This window comes from Sarcophilus harrisii, chromosome 4 (genome assembly GCF_902635505.1).
Source record: "Sarcophilus harrisii chromosome 4, mSarHar1.11, whole genome shotgun sequence".
Classification (NCBI taxonomy): domain Eukaryota; kingdom Metazoa; phylum Chordata; class Mammalia; order Dasyuromorphia; family Dasyuridae; genus Sarcophilus; species Sarcophilus harrisii.
This window is the reverse complement of record NC_045429.1, coordinates 271,812,214-271,834,990: the sequence shown is the minus strand read 5'-3', so window position 1 is coordinate 271,834,990 and position 22,777 is coordinate 271,812,214. Positions and strand designations below refer to the sequence as shown.

At 33.6% G+C, this 22,777-nt stretch overlaps 1 protein-coding gene across 15 annotated transcripts in view; it reads right to left on the bottom strand.

Annotated features, from left to right (window-relative positions):
* USP49 (ubiquitin specific peptidase 49) overlaps positions 1 to 22,777 on the bottom strand; it is a 116,740-nt gene that overhangs the window by 59,141 nt on the left and 34,822 nt on the right. For 5 of the 15 annotated variants that reach the window (XM_031964882.1, XM_031964867.1, XM_031964869.1 and 2 more), the window contains exons 2-6: positions 16,505 to 16,569; positions 15,459 to 15,533; positions 15,266 to 15,342; positions 14,761 to 14,818; positions 6,393 to 6,545 (exon numbers count right to left, since the gene is read on the bottom strand). The gene's annotated coding sequence lies outside the window, so the exon portion shown is untranslated. Of the gene's footprint in view, positions 1 to 6,392; positions 6,546 to 14,760; positions 14,819 to 15,265; positions 15,343 to 15,458; positions 15,534 to 16,372; positions 16,476 to 16,504; positions 16,570 to 22,777 lie in introns of those variants that run through there. The other 10 variants (XM_031964871.1, XM_031964872.1, XM_031964873.1 and 7 more) reach the window with 7 other exon arrangements.

Below are 22,777 nucleotides of genomic sequence, written 5' to 3'. Positions count from 1 at the left end.
TTTCTGGATGCAAATAGCTCTAAATGCCTTGAATCACTTCTTTATTGAAAAGAACCAAGTCTATCACACTGGATCATGACGTAATCTTGTTTTTGCTATATACAATATTCTCTTGGTTCTACTCATTTCACTTATCATTAGTTCATATAAGTCTTTCCAGACTTTTCTGAAATCATCTTGCTGATCATTTCTTATGGAACAATAATATTCCATTATATGTATATACCATAACCTATTCAGTCATTCCCCCACTGCTGGGCATCCATTCCATTTCCAATTCTTTGCCATTACAAAAAGGGCTACTACAAACATTTTTGTAGATGTGGATCCTTTTCCCTAGTCATTTAAAATGTCCACATTAAAAACTCAAAAAACATTTACCGTATGCAGATACCATGACAATTAAGGAAATGCAAAGTTTAACACTGAGATAAGAAAAATCTTTGACCTCATGTAATTCCGAATCCAAAAGGATAATTGTAAGTTTATTGTGATAAGGCTAGTATGTTTCCTATATTTTCAACAACTGTCTCCTAAATTCTTATAAAGGTAGCAAGATAAAATGTATTTAAAGTATCAATTCTGGCAACTATTAACTTTCTGCCATTATGAGGGAGGGATGGGCAAGAAAGACTACTGCATTTGGAGTTAAGGAATTATTAATCTCTACTCTGCAATTTATTAGTTATACTATTATCTTGGGAAAATCTGTTTCTCAAGTTTTCTCACCTGTAAAATTAAGTAGATAATGACTTTTGGGTCCTCTTTAACTCAAATTTATGATTCAAAGAAACAAATATTGTAGTTTAACAAAGAAAAAAAAATGTAAAACCAAAAAACCATAACTCTGCCCAACAGGAAAAATGTCTATTCCTACTCAGCCTCTTCCTCCTACCTGGTTCCACACCTCCTCTTCTTTTTGCCTTGATTCTATTCTGAAAACCCCAAATTAGGAAACTTTTATATTTTTAATATTCTAGATTTGAAAGTTCCTATCTGTTAGTTGACTGGTATCTTCTTTCCTGTGGCCTCAGGGGTGGGAACTAATTAATTTCATCTAAACAGAATCTGTTCTCTTCCTGATAATAAACCTGAGTAATTTATTCAGAAGCTAACATAAAGGATGGACTAAAATGTCCAAAACCATCTAGGACTCCATTCTTCCAGCCATGATCTGAAAACCATCATTTGGTTTTGTTTGAGGGACTTGTGGCAATATCCTTGCTGATTTCCACTCCTGCTTTGGAGGTGTTAGTTCTAGCCTTACCATGAGGAAAGTAAGTAGCCCTGCCATATTAGTTGGGGAGTGTTGGCTCTGACCTAAGGATGAGGGGCCTGGTAGGATATCCTATTATTATATTATGGTTGTTCCCCGCTAATTAAAGCATGAGGATCTTCTCTTAGGAGATTACCTTAAATATTCCAAATTAAAAGACTATTGCTTTTGAAATCGGCTTTTTCAAAACCCTTTTTAGTGCCATCAAAACAGATTTTGACACCATACCAGTTGTTTATGCCTGATTAATGTGCTCAGCTTTGTTCAAATACTGAAAAAGAAATAATTAAGAAATAATTTGTGTTAATCCAGTAGAGTCTAGGACCAAGGGAATGAGATACTACCTATTAAAAAGAGTAATCCTAGTCAGCAAGATTTACTTTCAATACTGGAATAGGGACCACCAATCTTCAGGATGCTATCATAGCCTTCATAAATGATCCCCCAAAAAGTTTCTCCCTCTACCTTGGTATTAGGTTCCATGATTTCCTATTTTCCCAAATCTTGTTTGCCTAGAAATTTTATTTCTTGGTATGAATAAACAGGCATTTTAGTTTACAAATCCATTTGGGAATTTGGTTAATGTAATCAATCCCACATTGTCTAGGTGAATTAGTAAATTCAGTTTACTGAACATGTAAAATTGAGGACTTTTTGATTAGTTAAGACTTTGTCAGTTATCATCTTATTGCCATTCTTGGTAAAGCATGTGGGACACATCAAACATAGTAGCTGGGTTCAAAAGAGTGGACCCACTGGAATATCATAGATTTTTTGAAAGAGAAAGGCTGTCCAGATGGAAGAGAGCTTGGGGAAATTCATCAAGACTACTATTATCAATATAGATTCAATTGACATTGCAGATGGTTCTGCTATTTGGGGAAGTTGAGAAATACAACAGTAATTTGTGGAGTTAAAGTGGTCTGCAACACCTCCAGTAGATTCACTCAATAAAGGTTACTGCCCTGTTCATAATCACTGAGTTGGAAAGGATCACAAAAGTAATCAATCTTTGTGATTGAGCTTTTTACTGATCAAGAATTCCTTCTATGGAATCCCCAACAAGTGTTCCAAATATGAATCTTTCATTTCTGTGTTCATCAATATTTTGTTCTGGAACCCCTGGGGAAGAGGCCTAAGTAGCCACTCAATTCACTGCATATGCGACTGAAAATTCACAGACAATACAGAAAGATTTGTGTATTTCTCATGGAAAGATTGCATGATTTCATTTGCCTTGATTATGATAGAAACATCTTAGAGGCCTGCACATTTGCTTTGTTAGCAGTTTTTAAAAATGTCCAGGGGCAGCTAAGTGGCACAGTGGATAGAGCACCAGTCAAAGTCAGGAGGATCTGAGTTCAAATTTGACCTCAGACACTTAACACTTTCTAGCTGTGTGACCCTAGGCAAGTCACCTAATCCCAATTGCCTCAGGGGAAAAAAAAGTCCAATTGCCAGTAGTTACTATAAATGAAGGAACTGGCTTAGCAGAAGTTAATATTTAAAAGAAAAGTCACTTGAATAATAGAATACATCCGATCATCACATCATTTGCTATATTTGCTGACACGACTCACACAGTTGACCCTACTGTAGAGGAGGAACAACTGGCAACAGGAACCTTAACAGTCTTAATGGATGATGAAGGCAAGCTGTGTTGTCTAAACAAAATAGGTGTAAGTGGGCTGAAGGTAAACTTCAGGACTCTTATGAGTCCAGATTTAAAAAAAAACTGATGAAATAATTGAAAGTATGAAACTAAAATAAACAGCCAGCACATATTTTTCAAAATGGATTTGTAAAAACTATTTGTTACAGTGCTCACACATTGTTTATATTAAATAAACAAATATCAATACTACATCTTATTGCCATTCTCTCACTTTACCATGCCTGCCTACAAGGAAGTTAGGACATATAAAGACACAAGTAAATGCAAGATAATTTGAATAAGAGCATGAATAACTGGGGATATCAGGAAAGACTCGGCATAGAATGGATACATCTCAATTGAACCTCGAACAAAGTTAGGGATTCTAAGACGGGGGAGAAGACATTACATTTCAGGCATGGCAGTTGCCAAAGACAAAGTGGGAGATGGAATGCTAAGTTTAAATAGACCTGTTTGGCTGGAATGAAGGAAAACAATATAAACTAAGTCTAGAAAATTAGACTAATAGGTATTAATAGCAGTTATAGAAAGGCTAGCACATTAATACATGTTTTTAAAAATTACTATCTTTTACTCTGGGAAATGAATATGAACTACTACAAAGAATTCCTAATTCCTCTATTTTTGTCCGTCTGTATTTTTGATTTCCTTCACAGATTACTTGTACACTATTTCAAAGTCCAATTCTTTTTGTACAGCAAAATAACTGAATAGACATGTACACATATATTGTATTTAACATATACTTTAACATATTTAACATGTATCGGGTCAACCTGCCATCTGGGGGAAGATGTGGAGGGAAGGTTTTGCAATTGTCAATGCTGAAAAATTACCCATGCATGTATCTTGTAAATAAAAAGTTATAATAAAAAAAAGAGTGGCTAAAAATTACTTTTGCTTTTATCAGCATCATCTCTGGATATATATGCTTCTAAGTGTAACATCTTTTAACAAAAAAATTTTTTTTTAATTTACATAGCATACAATATTTTGTTTTATGGAGAAGGACACAGCTTGCCATTTGTTTTCTAGGATGTTCTGCTTCTTGTTAGCGATCCTTTTATTTGTTACATTGTTATTGTTCTTTCAAGTCTGCCTTTTATTTTGCTCTGCATTAGTCCATACAAAACAAACCTTCCCAAGTTTCTCTAAATGTCTTTATCATTCCTTACAACATTAACTGTAATTTTTAAAAATAAACTATTGATAATTTCTTTTTTCTTCAGCCTCACTATTATTTCTCAATAGCTACTCGCCCACACATTTCTGTATAAAAAAATAGAACACTAAGCAAAACAAATAAATCCAATGGTCATATCTGAAAATCCACACCCCATTTCAAAAATACAGTCTATTACTGATTTATCTGCAAAGAGGTAAAAGGCATGGTTAATCATCAATCTTCAGGAATTACAACTGAACACTACCATTATTCAGAGCTTTGAAATCTTGCAAAGTTATTTTCCTTTGTATTATTATGCTTACCATGCAAATTTTCTCCCGATTCTGTTTTTACTCTTTACTGGTTTACAAGATCATAGATTTAGAGCTGGGAGGGACCCTATAAAGGACACTCACAAATGAGACTGAGACCTATAGAAATGAAAGGACTTGTCTTATTGCTGTTGTTGCTTGTCCTATGAAGACTATAATAATATCAGGGAGTTGCCTTTACTATCTCTCAGGTCTAGTTCACTAATGAGAAGCTTTTAGTTTGTTTCACAGATTCCATGTAGCAGGGTTATTCATTATATTCAAGATTAAAAATAATTATTTCTTGGCCAGAAAAATCAGACATAGTGATAAGAGCTTTCTTTTTGTGAAAGGAAAGACAATCATTCATCTATTAATAAAGTTCTATTAAAATCTATCTCCCTAAAATATCAACTTTAGAACGAGACTTTAGATATTAATTCTGAGTGTGTTGTGTTTGCTTATTTCCAATATCTTCTAAATGGTATTCTAAAACCATCTTCACTTGAATAAAACTGAAGATAATAAATGAGAGAATTCTTGCTCCTGAGCAAGAATCTAATATGACTATCATCACATTCATTAACCTTCAAAGTCATTATCTTTCTACTCAAACTAATGAGCTAAGTAATCTCTCTCTGCATAAAAGTCTATTAAACAAATTACAGGACAATTTGAAATTAAGTTATAAGGTAATGAAAATACCACACATAGCTTTTTTTCCTTTAAAAAAAGGCCAATATCAATAAATTAAAAATCAGCTTCCATTATTGTTTTTAAAAGCAAAGGTTCCATTTGACAAAAGTGGCATTACTTAAAAACAAAATAAAATTAAAATTTAATAAACCACAAAAACATTAAGAAAAATATCTAATAAAATAAAGAGGGCTAGATTACATGATGAGTTTTATAAGTTAAGCAGAATAGGGGAAAATGGTATCGCCGACCTAGTATAATCTGAAGAGGAAAGAACACATCTAAATTTTTTTCCCCTAACTCTGTCATATTACCTAAAATTTCATCATCGAATGAGTCCTAAGATTTTTATATTTTATATTTTCTAAAGTCTTGAAGACCCTGGGAGTAATAGTACCCTGGGAGGTAATAATATTTTTTTTATTATACTGTATTTTTTTTTATTTACAGTATTTATTATATTGTAAAAAGTGGCTACCTGGATATTTAAGAACTGAGTTTGTTTTCTTATCTGTAAAATGAGATATTTGTTATTACCTACCTCATAGGAGAGTTTTAAATTGAAAATGCTACACAAACATGAGCTATTTCGTTGAACTAATTCAGCTGTTCTTTCTTCATTTGAGTATTTCGTTCTATTTCCTGCTCTCATTCTGTATTCTGTAGTCTGAAATTCTACCATATTATTTACCTCACCCCTACCTGATCTCCCTATTCCCTTCTTTTACTCAGTCCTGAATCTGAACACTGTCCTTCTAAACATGTGCCCTGGGCCCTACTCGTTTTCTCTAGTCTCCTGCTTCTATAACACTTTCCCTCCATGACTATGTTATACCTCTTCTGCTCTTTGCTTGTTTTCTCACCAGTCATTTCTCCCCTGTCTCCAAATCTTCCACTTACATAGCCACTACATACTAATTAAGGCCTTCGTCACTTCTCATCTGAACCACTGCAACAGCTTCCCAATTGGTTTCTCTTGCTGTATTCTCTTCCTATTCCAGTCCAGCTTCTATGTAACTATTAAACTAATTTTCATAAAGAACATAGCTCACCATCAAGTCACCACCCGAATTCAATAAACTTCAGTAGTTTGCGTATAGGATAAAATATGAAGTTTTTTGTTTTTTGTTTTAGCTTTTAAATACTTCACAACTTGGTTCCAAACTATGTTTTTGATCTTTATACATTACTCCCCTACTCATCTATATTCCTCCAGGAGACCGGTAGTTTTATCATTCTTCACACATGACCCTCTCCTCCATTTCTTACCTTTGTGTCCTTTGCACTGGCTATCATCAATGCATGAAATGTACTCCCTTACTCCCTTCTTCAAAGACGGATTGGTTAATTTGAGATTTTCCAGTAGGACAGTGTCAAGAAGGATCACAGGGGATTCTGCTCTGGACTAACGGCATCCTATTGCTGAAATGCAATAGAATCTTCCTGAGTACTAAATGACAAATGGATCTTATGTATCCACAACTGGCTTAATCTGAATTGTACTTTCTGGGGAAATTTTAGGTTATTCAGGTCTAGCCATATCCTAAAATGATAATTTCCGTCATCTCAGGAGAATACAGTGTTATTCTATAGGGCTACTAAGAATTGAGTTTTTGTGATATGAAACTAGTTTACTCAATATATCATCAAAGAGAACATCATGACATTTTGGCATGAACTGGGAGCACCTTGTTTGAAATCTGCTGGAAGGCACAAAATTGTTATGATATACAAACTATTTTGCTTCCTACTGCATATCCAGTAGGTGTCCCTTAATATAATCAGTAGATTATATAGACTATTTTAGACACTATTATATAGGCTAGACTACCTTATTTAGACTAGAATGTCTTTATTAATATAATTCCCATAACAAATATTTGTAATGTTTGCTATATTCAAATTTCTTTATGCCTACAATTAAAGCTTAAAACCCCCCCAAAACTTACCAGTTCACAAAATGCTTTTAATCAGTCTACAGGAGAAGTAAAATTAAACTAAACCTAAATTTATGTCTGCTTCTTCCACATAAATAACTTCTTTACTATGAATAAATAGCTAGCTATTTGTCAAGCTGAAAAGAGGAACAACTTTTTTAAAAAGATAAAACTTTTAAAAGTTTCAGATATATGAACCTCACACATCAAATATCTCAAAACATTACTTATAAGAGAACATTGTAGAACTCCTGACTAAAATCCACAATTTTTCATTTCTTAATAAAATACATCTTGATCATTTTGACTTGATTTTCACTTCCTAACTTAGTATTAAGAATTATTGATTTCCATTTTTTAATAAAATTGGGATTGTTCTGTGTAACCCTGGGCAAGTCATTTAACTCCAATTGCCTCAGCAAACAACAACAAAAAAATTGCCATTATTTTCTCAAATTAACCAACAAGATTTATTTAGATGTGAAAGAAGTTGTCATTATTCATGTACAGCCATACTCTAGTTCTGATAAAAACAAAGAGGAAAACATGACATTTTATTAGATGCACCTGTTTTTGTTTTGAAGACTGCTTATACTTTGTGGTTTACTATATTTCAACAGGAAATGAATTATCATTTGAAGATAAGAGAAAGCAATGTTTCTTTCTGACTTGAAGATAAGAGAATAGAACAAAACCCATGGCATTGTAACCTTCCAGTTCTTAAATAAATTTCAATTATAAATGTACATTTAAATTTTAAGACTATAACTTAGCAGTGATGTCCTAATTTTAAGACTGGGTAGTTGCCTTTCTCCTTACCTTTTAGTTCTGAAAAAAAATCTTTGGCTAATAGTCATTCAAATGTTATTCAACAGAATATAAACAAACAAATAAATAAATCTCCAATTAATAATCAATTGTAAATGTTTATAGGGTTGTGTCTTTGTAGTTGCTTTTTCTATGTATAGCAATGCAATGTTTATCTTCAATTCTGTATATATTCTGTATATGAATCTCTTTCATAGATATATTGGTGATTTCTATTACAAATGTCTTATCATACGTATTCTATTAATTAAAAACAAAAAAAAATTATCTTGGTGCTTTTTCAATGTCCTTAAGCAGTCACATGTCCTCAAACTTTTCTTCCCATAAATAGAATTTTAAAAACCCAAATTACCATGTTATTTCTTATACAAATGCTAGTTTTCCTTTCTGGTTTAAATTTAGATTCTTTTCTGATAAAGACTTAAGACTTTCCTACTAAAAAAATCCCAGTTAATACAACAGATAAAACAAACTAAGTTAATTATCTAAATAGAAATCACAAGATCACCCCAAGTGATCCAGGGTTGAAAAAGAGAACACAAAAAACAGATTGGCATTGCCTTACCTGCTCTAATCACAGTTAAGAAACTGACTGCTATCCCTGTATAAGGAATATATGTAAACCACAGAAAAGACTTTCTAGAAAATAGATAGCAATTTAGTTTCAAAAATTTCATCATGTTCTCTAAATTTATTTTCATACACAATCTAAAAACAAGTAGAGACTGTAGCTTGGGAATCAAAAGAACACTTTTCTAATGTAAAAACATTTTATATCAAATATCTGAAAAAATTCAGAATTATAAAAGCAACTTCATTCATTAACTGAAGTATTTAACACCATAAATTAACCTCCAAAAGACAAGTTGGTCAAAGAATATTAAAAAGAGACTTCAAAAGAATGACAAACTATTAGAATTTACAACAAAGAATATTCAAAATCACTAATAAGATAAATGCAAAAGAAACCTGAAAATTCACTTCAAACTCAGAAAATTACCCAAAATGACAAAAGATAAGAAAATATTAAAGGATCTGTGAAAAAAAAAAAAAAAAGACATATCAATGCATTATTGGTGGAGCTACAGATAAAACTGTTCTGAAAATATATACAAAATTATACTAGTAAGATTAACTAAAAGATTCTACTATTTGGTATATATATCCCAAATAGGGGAATGGCCCAATGGCCCATGCACAAAAAAATGTTTATAGGACCATTTTTTTTTATAGTAGCAAGAATAGGAAACAAGTAAATATTCAATTGGGGAATGGCTAAAAAAGCTTTGGTATATATAGATGGAATGGAATTTTACTGTTCTATAAAAAAGGTGAATAATGAATATAGAAAAACTCTAGAACGTTTGCATGGCTCTGATGTAAAGTGGATAAAGAGAACCAGGAAAATAATATGCACAAGTACTATAATAATGTAAATGGATAGAATGACAAGAAAACAAATGAAATTAAATGTAGTGAAATGATAATGACTAAGTCTAGCCCCAAAGAAATGCTATATATGAAGCCCTATATGAAGCCAGAAGTAGGAAACTATGGGCATTTCAGGTGGCTTTTTGGGAAGGGGTGAAAGAAGGCTGTTGAGAAATGCAGGAGGTATAAAAATGCTGTAATAAACAAACAAATTTAATCACTCACCCAACAATCATTTATTTATTTAGTACTTAACTATTGTGCATGGCACTAGATTAAGTGCTGGGATTGTAAAAAATGGGCTTTTAAAATACTCCCTTGTCTTCAAGGAGCTTATGGAAGAGAAACTTCATTCAAGATAATAGGAAAAGGTAAAGGTAACCTTTAATGCTTGGAGTGATTCTTGATAATACTAAGTAAAAAAACAAACAAACCACAATTTGCACTTACCACCTATATGACCCCCCCCCCCCCCCCCAGCAAGTCACAATCTTTGAAGGAATCTCTGATGGAATTTGATCTGTTAAGTTTTCAATTTTCTCTTCACCTTATTTAAATGTATACATACGGTATTTCTTTCTTTCTTTCTCTTTTTCTTTTCTTTTCTTTTTTGCTGAGGCAATTGGGGTTAAGTGACTTGCCCAGGGTCATACAGCTAAGAAGTGTTAAGTGAGGCCAGATTTGAACTCAGGCCCTCCTGACTTCAGGACTGGTGCTCTATTCATTGTGCCACCTAGCTGTCCCCATACTGTATCTTTCCAGTGAAGTGTAAACTCTTTGAGAAGTTTTTCTTTTGTTGCTGTATCTCCACTGTCTACTATAGTGTCTTTGCAGTTTGTTATTTAGTCACTACTGATGAACTGAATTCAATCTGTAAAATGAGGAGACTGGATTAGATATGGTCCTCTAAGGATTCCTCCTCTAGGTGCCAGACTCTACTTTCTCTAAGTCCTAAGTAAGCCTTGTTTGAAACTCTTCATTGGACTTGTATGGAATTTTTGCTTACTTTCTGATCTATTCTATATTTGCTCAGTTACCAAGTTCATATATAGGGATACTTTCTATATGGGAGTTGGGTGGAAAACCGCACCATTAACTTTTTAAAGACCCATTTCTTTTCATCAATTCTCTACACATCTACCATATTACCTAGGTTCAGTTTTCTCCACAAATTGAGCTTAACCCTCTCTAACCAGCCACAACTCCATAACAGCTGCTTTGGGTGTGCCAATTCTTTCACACTAAAAACCCTCTCCATTTCATATAGGTCCACAGTAGTTGTTTTACCTCTTGGTTGGGCTTCCCTTCCTCCCATATCTTGATAATTTTGGACAACTCCAACCTAGATATTCGTAATTTACCTGAACTCATTTCTCAATAATTAACATCTCCACCTTGTCATAATATAATCCTCATCCCAGGGAATCAGAACCATCCAGATGCCACCATTCTCTGCCTACCACTGACTGCTCCTATGTCTTTCCAAAGACTTCCAATTCTCCTCTACTACCACACTTAAATAAACTCTACTCCTTTGAGTTTCATTCAACTAATATTTATCACTCAATCAAGATTCTGGTAGCTGTTGTGTACTGATTTCACAGATACTCTACTTTCTCTTCTGTAATGAATTCAGTGCCTGGCTCAGTCTTTGTTCCCTAACCCTAGAAATTCCTTCATAATTCCAAATGAATTCAAAATTCCTTTATCTAATCATCTCTTTAGTCATTCCTACTTCCTCTTCTGCTTTGCATACTCTAACCTAACCCTTTGGCCATCAACCCCGAATTAGCTAGGCTCCTATTCTTGACTCCTGGATGAATTATTTCCCTCCTTCTCTCCTCCTTAGTTCCATATCCCCATATCCAATTACAACAAATCTTCCTTGCCAAACTTCAGCCTTGGATTATCCATACATCTACTTCTTTTTCTCCTACTCAAATAGTACTGAATGAAACTGGCAAAGCCACAAAATTATGCTAACTAGGTCTGCTACAAATGTGTTACATAATAATACCAATTTGGCCTTTCACTGTGGCAATGCAGTACTTTTTATACTTAGTGATTCAATATACCACTTTTTTCACAGTAGCTCTAACAAGCCTTTTCACCCTTTCTCAATCTGCCTATATATAAGCTTCCCCCTTCCACTATCCTCTCAACTGAGAATCTTGCCTCATATTTCACTGAAAAAACAAACCATTTGCTGAGAATCTTTCTTATCACTCATCTCACATAATTCAGATGACTTCTAATCTAATCTCTTTACTTCATCCCTATCTCACACAAAGACATGGCCCTTCTCCTTGCCAAGACAAACTATTCTATATGCATAAGGGATCCTGTTCCACATTGTCTTACCAAAAGATTGCCCATTCTATCATTCTTACTTTTTCATTAATCTTCAACACTGCATTGAAGACTGCATATTTACTGCCTATAAACATACTCATGTCATGTCTCCATCATCCTCAAAAGCTGTCTCTTGATCTGTCTGTAGATCCTTATTATGTTATAGATCTCCTCCTATCATAGTTAAACTCTTTAAAAAGGTGATCTACACCTTTAGAAAGGTGCCTCCACTTTTTTTTCCCTAATTCTTTAAAGTGTGGCTTCCCATCCTATCAACAAATAACTCACTCCAGTTACCAATGATCTCTTAATTACCAAATCTAATGGTTCTTTCCCAGTCTTTATCCTTCTTGATTTTTTTTTTTTTTTTTTTTTTTTTTTTGCTATGACAATTGGAGTTAAGTGACTTGCCCAGGGTCACAGAGCTAGGGAGTGTTAAGTATCTTGAGGCCAGATCTGAATTCAGGTCTTCCTGACTTCAGGGCTGGTATTCTAATCCACTGTGCCATCTAGCTGCCCCTATCCTTAATCTTTCTACAGCTTCTGACACTTTGTTTTCTCTATGTTTCTGTGTCACTGGTCTTTATTGGTTCTCTTCCCATCTGTCTGATTGCTTCTGCTCATGATTTCTATTGGATCTTCATCCACATTACACAAACTATTGTGGGTACATTCTAAGGATGTTTTGTCTTTTCTCTCTATCCTATTTCAGTTGATGATCCTCAAATCCTCCTCACTCACTCTCAACATATCCAAATAACTTGGTAAATTCTGTTGATTGATCCTACCTTCATCACAACTTTCATGGTGACCCCCTTTTTCTTTTCTGACAATGCCACTATCCTGGTGCAGGCCCTCATCACTTTAATCTTAAGATTCTTGCTATATAACCTGATAGTTGGTGCTCCTACCTCAAGTCTTTCCCCACTCCAGGGGGGAACTGCTCAGTACTTAAATTGATTTTCCTAAAGTGCAAGTCTGACCAAATCATATCCCTATTCATTAAACTTCAGTGGCTCTCACCATAGAATCAAAGTTCTCCATGTGGCTGTATAACCTGATCCCTTCTTTCTTACCCTTTCAGCCTTCTTACATCTTAATCCCTTCCACATTCTCTGTAATTCAGGGAAACTGGCCTACTTGGTGTTCTAAGAAACCCCATCTCCCGATTCCTGGAATTTTCAATGGTTATGCCCTTTATCTGGAACTTTTTTGTTTTCTCATCTCCACCTCCTAGCTTGCCTGGCTCCCTGCAAATATCAGCTAATATCCAACCTTCTTCAAGAAGCCATTCCCAAAGTTTTTTTGTCTTTTTTTTTTAATCTTAGTATCTTCTCTGAAAAATAATCTTTAATCTATATATATATATCATGATTGTACATAGATAAGTGTCATGTTGTCTCTCCTATTAAGACTGTGAGTTTCCTGAAAGCAGAGACTGATTTTTGTCTTTGGCAAAACATCTTTAGAACTTATCAGGCAAGCTATACAACAAAGACCAGATATTTATTAAGTGCTTGCTAAGTGGACATAAATCTCCTTCTTGGCCTAATTTAATCTGTATCATTTAAAAATTGGGGTAGGAAAAAAACCAATGCAGCCAAAATTACAAAGAAAGCAAAAAGCTGGTAATCCCGCCCGAGGCAATTGGGGTTAAGTGATTTGCCCAAGGTCACACAGCTAGGAAGTGTTAAATGTCTGAGGCCAGTTTTGAAATCAGGTCCTCCTGACTTCAGGGCTGGTGCTCTATTCACTATACCACCTAGATCCCTAAAATTTTTTTTACAGTTAGTGTTTCTGATAAATATCTCTTTTCTAAAATATATAGAGAACTGACTCAAATTTTTAAGAATGCAAGTCCTTCTCCAATTAATAAATGGTCAAAGGATATGAACAATTTTCAGATGAAGAAATTAAAGCCATTTCTTCTAGTCATTTGAAAAAAATGTTCTAAATCATCACTAATTTAGAGAAATGTAAATTAAGACAACTCTGTGATACCACTTCATACCTTTTAGATTGGCTAAGGTGACAGGAAAGAGTTGAAAGAGATGTGAGAAAACTAGGACACTGATGCATTGTTGGTGGAGCTGTAAATTAATCCAACCACTGTGAAGAACATTTTGGAACTATGCCCAAAAGAGCTATAAAACTATGCATACCCTTTGATCCAACAGTGTCATTACTCGATCTCCCAAAGAGATAATAGAAAAAGGACCCACATATGCAAAAATGTTTGTAGCAGAGCCTTTTTTATGATGGTTAAGGAACTACAAATTGAGTGAATGCCTGTCAGTTGGGAAATGACTGAATAAGTTATACATGAATGTAAGGGAATATTATTATTCTATAAGAAATGATGAGGAAGATGATTTTAGAAAAGCTTGGAAAGATTTAGATGAATTGATGTTAAGTGAGGTAAGCAGAACCAAGAGAACATTATACATAGTATTTTTTAAAATCCATGCAGCTGCATACAATCCACATAAAATTATATGATGATCAACTGTGATGAAACTTAGTACTTCTCAATAATGTAGTAATTCAAGGCAATTCTAAAAATGCCATCTGCATTCAGAGAAAGAAACATGGAGACTGAATATGGATTAAAGCATAGTTTGTTTACTTTTTTCATTTCTCATTTTTGCCCTTTGGGTCTAATTTTTCTTGCACAACACAACAAATATGGAAATATATTTAAAAGTATTGAACATATTTAATCTATATCAGATTATTACTGCTTTGGAGAGAGGGGAGGTAAGGAAAGAAGGGAGAAAAAAGATATGTGTGTGTATGTAAAAGGGAGGCTATGTATGTGTGTATATGTATATATCAATAGATGAATATATATATCTTTTCTTACTAAATCCTTAGGGGAAATGGGAAAATGGGAAGGGAAAATTTTAAAAAATTGGGGTAGGAAAGTATAAGAAGATTGGGGAAAAGAAAATGGTGTCCAATACCTAATCCTTTTTTTATGCCAATCCCAAACCATCTCTTTTACATATACATATTCTTAACTGGGGACAATTTTTCTGATTTCTTTAAAAAAAAAAAATAAAAATAACAAGTAGGGGCAAATTTCTTACCCATCTTCATTTTCTTCCATATTATTATAGATTCAGTAGATTTCTTTTAATCCACAACCTAGAGAGAAACATAACCTATAAGTTTGAACTGATATATTTCAACAAAAAAGATTAATTCTATATGTTTTTATTTTCCAGATTAAAAAAATAATTTCAATCTCACAATATAAAGTTGAATTAATCCCTCCACCCATCATCAAAATGGAAGTAGTACTCTGAGATAAACAATGGATTTCACATAAATCAAGGGCTTTTATGGAATTTAAGTCAAAATATCTTTGGAATTCCTCTCTGAAGACAGAGCAACCTTTAAGGATTAAAGATTTATTTATAGGATCATGGATTTAGATAGTTGATGGAATCTTCAAGATTATGTAATCCAACTCATTCTACAAATGAAAAAAAAAATGAAGTCCTAAAAGTTTAGCTATTTGCTCAAGTCAAAAGACATAGCTATGTGGCAGAGCTAACCCCAAATTCTTTTTTTATTGTATCAAATGCTCACATTTCCATGAATAAAAAGCACCTCCACATTTGTTGTACAACATCTCAAAAGTAGTTCACTATTTCATTTCTTGAAATCTGTGGCAGTCAGGAAAAAAAAAAAAAGCTTCTCAAAAACATTATCACATTTCTGGCTAAAACAGCTTTGGCAAAATTAAATATGTTCAAGCAAAAGGCAATAATATAACTCCTACCTTTTGGGCTCTTTTGACCATTTTTTAAAATCAATGCTGTCCAGCTATGACCAAGAGGGACTTGAAATGTCAATTCTAGATAAAAAGCACATTAGATGGAAATGTACATGTAGATTGATCAAAAATATTCTAATGCATATATAAATTGGCAAGCAGTAGTATTTCAAGCTTTTGACACTTTCCAAGTCAAGACTAAGCAAAAATTGGGGATGAAAGATATAACTACAATTGTACTGCTTAATTCAACTAAATTACCACAAATTCAAATTAGAAGTACCAAGTTCATATAGAAATACCCCTTCAATAGTAAATGGACTCTTAAGATATAAAATGAAGGAATGTCCCAGTACCAGGATACTGGCTTCTAGCTGGCCCACTAACTTGCTATGTGATTCTGGGCAAGACAATTTATTTCTGTAGACTTCAGTTTACTTATATATAATGTGCTTTCACATTATATATAAGTAAACTTAAGAGATTAGATGATATTTCTAAGGTCCCCGAAAAAGCTAACAAGTTATTACTATGTCAGGTTAAAATGTATTTTTCTCCTGATTTGCAACATCTCTATTTAAAGACAAATTTATAATATTAAAAAATATTCTTAATACAGTTCCCACTTATAATGGTATTTAAACTACTTAAACAGATACTGATAATTTAAAGATACTAGGAAAAGGAGAAATTTATGCAGATTAAGAAATGAATGGGGAAGAGAGACAACTACAATCTTGACCTAAGCATGATTTTTCCTTGTAAACAAACGAGAAACACATATAGGAGAGAGATTCCATTGTTTTATAAATACACAACTTGCCAATTGTCATTCCATCACTTTTCACTGATAATAAATTCACTAGCAGCTAGTCACAGAATATATGTTTACTCCCAAGTGAAACTTTCTTTCTGGTTACCTCAACTATCAAGCTTGTCATCTGTTCACTGCATGTAGTCATTTTCAAGGTATGAACAGGTTAAAAAATTCACTCAGGAAATATTTATACAACTTATATTCATTATGACCAAACAATGAAAGTTGTACTCACAGTCTGTGTATGGCCAAAGGCACAGAATGAAATTTTCCTTCTTCAGAAATTCCTCCAATATTAATCTAATCAAATAAGGAAAACTGAGTCTAACATAACTGACAGTATGGATCTACATTTCATACAATGCAGGTTGTATCAAACTCTTCAAGATAATATAAAAAAATGATTATAAATTCATTGTGGGCATGTAAGGAAGTTAAGTTAATGGTATGTATTTTTCAAAAAATTCTGGATATATGCCAACCAGGAAAATATTAGAAAGTTAGAAAGACTGTATGATGATTGAAAAGGGCACTAGATATTTGGATTAGAAGACTTTACATTTACTTACTAACTTCATAACTTAACCCCTCTAAGTCTGAGTGTCCTCATTTGTAAAGGAGATATTTTATAATAATGATAGCTCACAGTTACATAATACTTTAACAATTCATATTTAGCTCACTAACTCAAAGATATTATTACAATGAATTGCAAGTTTTTCGACATACAACTTCTTATGCTATATTTTTTACAATGGCAGTCTTAATGTTGTTATCTCTGACCTCCCCGAGGAGTCAGGGATGGCATGACCACCAGAGTGTTCTAAAACAAAAGAAAGTGGGAGATGTAATGGGCTGAAGCTCGAGTTGATGCACTGAGGTCCCAAGCACGTGAGGCTAAATATTAATTAGACCATACTCTATTAATATATATGCTTGGAGAAAGAATGGCCCTCACCCACTCTTTGTGCAAGTCCTGATGTGTTGTATAGGAAATGACGATTTTGGTGGGTGGAGGCAGAGGGGAGGAAGAGAGATGGGGAGAGACTGCTGGCTGGCTTCCTGTTGCAGCTGCACACATTGCGATCGTGATCCCCCCCCCTTCACCTCCGATCCTTCTTCACCTCTACTGAGAATAAAGATTAAAGATTTTCCCTTAACCTGAATTCCTGACTCCAGCTGATTTTAAAATACGCGGTCATCACAGTTATCTCTTATAAAATTAGGTTAGATTAGAAGATTCCAAATTCCCTTCTAGTTCTAAAGTCCTATGATTTTGATATTATGCCTCCTTAGGCAGAATGGTTCTGCCTCAACCATGTAGTATATTTTCAAATAAGGGTGAGTTTAGAGTAAAGAATTTTGAGACTTGAAAAGCTTTCAAATCTATCTTTCTCTGCCTTTCATATCCTACAACACTAAGCAATTAAGTATTAATTACATGCAAATACTTGTATGTCAGATATTATATGCTAAATACTTGGAATTCAAATATTCCCACAAGGAACAATAAGGGAAACAACATGAATACAATATAAATACATACAATACATATACAAATCAAATACAAGATAACCTTGAAAGAGAAATTGCAAATATTTGCATGTAATTAATACTTAATTGCTTAGTGTTATAGAGGAGAAAATGAGGGATCTTCCACATCATGGTTCTTGAGCTAAGTCTTGAAAAAAATCTGGGATTCCAGGAGGTAGAAATATTCCAGGATTCTAGGAGCATACCAGGCAAGGAAGACAATCAATGAAAAGTACAGAGAAGGGAGACAGAGCATTCCATCATGTGAAGAACATTAAATAATTCAGGGTAGCGGGATTACAGAGAACATGGAAGTAATATATAAATTGATTCAGGTTGAAAAGAGCTTTCAAAGTGCCAATCTATATTTGATTCTACACATAACAGGGATCCACTGAAATTTGAGGAGAGGGGCCCCCAATGCCTTAGGGAAAATCACCTTGGCAGAGAGAGAACAATTGAAAAGGCTAATGCAAAAATAAAAGCATGAAGTGATTAAGGCCTGAATTAGGATAGTAGTTGAAGGATAGAGCTAGAAATAAGAACTGGCAAATGACTGAATATGTGGGATAAATCAGAGTGAAGAGTCAAAGATGTAATAATCACAAGATTTAATAGTTAGTAATACTTAACAGAAACCTGAAACATCTTTTGAACCATGCATTTATTTTGACCTGATCTCATTCAGAAGAATTTATAATAAAGTGAGATTAGGATCAGTTTATAAGCATATATGCACACACATATATACATAAATACATTATGTCGATATCTATATATAATCTATTGGAATAGCTAGATGGTGCAAAATATTGAGCACAAGGCCTGGAATCAGGAGGATCTCAGTTTGAATCTGGTCTTAAGACACTTGCTACTGTGGCACCCTGAACAAGTTACTTAATTCCTATTTGCCTCAGTTCAACTGTAAAATTCATTGGAGAAGGAAATGGCAAACCATTCTAGTGTCTTTGCCAAGACAACACCATGGATAAAATCCATGGGAACACAGCAAGTCAGACATAACTGAACAACAAATTTTTAGGAGGCAGGTAGGTGGCTTGATGGATAGAGTTCTGGGCTTGGAAATAGGAAGACCTGAGTTCAAATTCAGTCAGACACTTGCCAGTTATGTGACTGTGAGAACCTGTCATTTAACCTGTTTCAATGGGAAGAAAATGGCACTCCAGTATCTTTGTCAAGAAAAATTCATGGACAGTAGAGGCATGCTATGGTCTGTGTTGTCATGAAGAGTCAGATATTACTAAACAACTTGAACAACAAATGAGTAGTCAGAACTCTCCAGAGAAGCTGTACATGTTCCCTCTTGTACTACTATAGAATAGAAACCCTATCCTCCATCCCACTAGATTCACAACTTTTAGGGAAGCTAGGTAGTACAGTGGATAGAGCACCAGCCCTGAAGTTAGGAGGACCTGATTCACAGCTTTTGAACCAGAGGCTTGTAGATAATAAGGTCTGGATGCATTGGATGGGCAAGAATCATATAAGCATTATATTTAAGTCATGTTACAATGAATGAAAAAAATTAAATGGGAATCAGTAAACCAAATCAAACTATCAGCACAGCTGAAGGCCTGGAATCTTACAAAGCCAAGGGAGAATAAAAAACCTCAAAAATAAATTCTAAAGCTAACCATCCATTCTCAAAAATTCAGTTCTTAGTTATTTGGTTATCCACCTAAGGGCCACAATGTTGCTAGCTGAGAGAACGTCAGATTCCAATTCTGGCAAAGAGATATGTGCTAAATGACCTTGCACTAGGCACTTGAACTCTTAGGTCCTAAATTTGTTCTCTGTAAAACAGAAACCTTTAGATATACAATCTCACATATAAATATCATCAATAAATGCTTATTGATTGAATAAATTTATAAGATTCCTTTCAGCTCTTAACACCCCATGATTTTACATAGTACTGAGAAGCTAACAAAAGTAGAAGGAATTTTAGCATAGGAAAATTTCCTGAAACCAGAAAAAAGTAAAGGTAAGTGTATTACAATGAAAATATAGATTATCAAGGTTCCAAATAGCAGTGATAGGCAATTGATAATACTATGGGAATACTTGAGGAGGTTTATAACTCCATATTATTTCATTCACCATTTCCTCTCTCTTTTATCCATTTCTTTTCTTCTACTTTTTTTTCCCTATTTATCTGTGCCTGAGATTTTCTAGGAGCACCCACTGACAATGCTGTGTCAAAGGTGAAAAAAATTTAAAGAGTTCCTTTTTAGAACATTTAATTCAGAATAATTTTAAAATGCCATCATAGTCAAAAGCAGGTTAAGGTAGTCACTTTAAATATACTTGGAACAGGGTTCATTTCATTACAGTTTTAACATCTCAAAAAAGGAAACTAAAAATTATTTAAAATAAATTTCATATTTGTAAAAATTTAGGTTTCAATTGCATTTTTCCCCCCTGAGGCAACTGGGGTTAAGTGACTTGTCCAGGGTTACACAGCTAGGAAGTGTTAAGTGTCTCTGAGACCAGATTTGAACTCGGGTCCTCCTGACTTCAGGGCTGGTGCTCTATCTACTGAGCCAACTAGTTGTCCCTGCAATTAATTCTTAAAAAGAGTAAAGAATGAGCCAAGCATTGATTTATTTTTTTTTGGGGGGGGAGCAAAATCTAAGAGAACATGATAAAATATTCTTCCCTTTGTGCCGACTTTCATAGTATCAGAAGATGGTTGCAAAAAAAAAAAAAATACTTTGGTTCTTCCTTTTTTCTTTTTAAAAGCATTTAAGACTTAAAAATTTTTTTTTTGTTCAAAATTTTCTCTCCCCCACTCAGTAAGTTGTGAAAATCAAAACCTATTTCAAATCCGTATAGTCATACAAAACAAATTTCCACGTTAGCCATGTTTCACCCTTTCCTGACCAAAAACAAAGGAAAAGAGGGAATAAATATGCTTTTAACTTACATTCAGAGTCCATCAATTCCGTGTACATGACTAGCATTTTTCATCACAAATCCTTTGGAACTTAAGTGTTATGTTGATCAGTTACTAAGTGTTTCAAAGTTTATTATCTACTATGAGTAATGAGTATAGACTGTTCTGATTATGCTCAATTCACTTTATATTAGTTCATTGAGTCAATCCTCAGGTTTTTCTGAAACCAACCCCCTTCACCACTTCTTATAACATAATAGCATATCATCACATTCATATGCCATATTTTGTTTCAATCATTCCCAAACTGATACAGTCTCTAATTCTTTGCCACCATTAAGAACTGCTACAAATATTTTTGTACATATGTGGGTTTGTTACTTCTTTCTTAATCTCATTGGGGTATAAAAGTTTAATTTTCCCAAAGATCTCTTTTAATTCTTTGTTATTAAAAATCATTCTCTTTTGAAAATAATGTTAATGTAGGGGGATATTATGCTAGTGTTAGCGGAAGGAAGGTAATGGGCTTCATAAAGTCATTTCCTATTTTTAAAACATCTGCTTTCCAACTAATAGAGAAATAATATTCTATGGTGGCTAGAGTGCTAGCTAGCTCTAATCAGAATCAGTAAGACATATATTCAAAACATGTATTTTTCCTAACAGCCTCAGAAGGAAACATTCTAATTGCATGACCACTGAACAAATCACAAATGTCTATCCCAGGTAACTTTATAATACTATGTAAATTGCTTAAAAGTTGAAGGTTCTCATTGATAGAAAATATTTGTTCACTTGGGAGTATGTTATACTAATGAAATATAAGCCCCACCCAAAAAATGTAAACAATGATGAACTCTTAGATAATTTAAAAAAAAAGGTAGAAAATTGAATCAAACAAATATGCTATGATCACAAGGAGAATTGTCTTGCATTCATAAAAATTTAGTAAATCTGTTTTCTGATTCTTCCCAATGTACTCTTACATTTATTTCATTTTTCTGGGAATATAAGGTCATAGTAAAATAAGAGTTCACCAAATTTTCATAATTTATCAGATACCAAGTTAAAAGATCTAGCAAATTTTATCTTCCAAAATTAAGCAACTATGGTTATACTTTGTGCCCCAAGGAAGCTTGTGCTAGTATAGTCAGTCTTAGTTAACTAGCATTTATTAATAACATTATTTACATCTGCTTAGTCATTTTTTTCAGATGTGTCCAACTCTTCATGACCCCATTTAGGGTTTTCTTGGCAAAAATACTGAAGTGGTTTGCTGTTTCCTTCTCTAGCTCATTTTGTAGATGAGGAAACTGAGGCAAACAGATTAAATAACTTACCTAGGTCACAGCTAGTTTTGAATTCAGATTTGAACTCAGGAAGATGAGTCTTCCTCATTCTAGGCACTCTTATTTATTGCACCATCTAGCTCTCTATGCAAGATAAGATTTAACCACAATTCTAGATTTTTAACAATATGAATACTATTCTTCCTTTCCTCTAGTCATTTTTGGATTACTAGAATAACTGTTCCTTTTTCACACTTATTTATACTTTTGTACAAAGTTCTCATTCTAAATGCTATTAGTGAAAAGGAACGGGAAAAGGTACTAGGTAAAAAGAAATAGAAATATCAAGAAATAGAAATATCAATGCGAAATATTTTCACAAATATATAAAAGTTGCTAAAATTCTGATCACTTTATAACCAATATTAACCACTTTTCTTTGGCCTTGTTTAACATGAACTTTGTCTTTTATATGAATGGGCTTAGAAGAGTAATACAGATATATATTCTGTATTTATACAGAACCAAAAACCAAAAAACAAATCATTTTTCGGAACTTTTTTGAAATGCAAGAGCTGCTTGGGTAGCATTTACACTGGATTTACAATGTACAATAATAGAGGTGATATTCTGTCTAACTGACAAGTAAATTGGTTTCTTCCTGTAATTGACAAGTGAAAAGCATGTTCAACATTGGAATATAAAATTTAATCCACACATTTTTCCCCCTTTTATTTCCCCACACTCCATCCCCCCTTAAAAAAAAAAA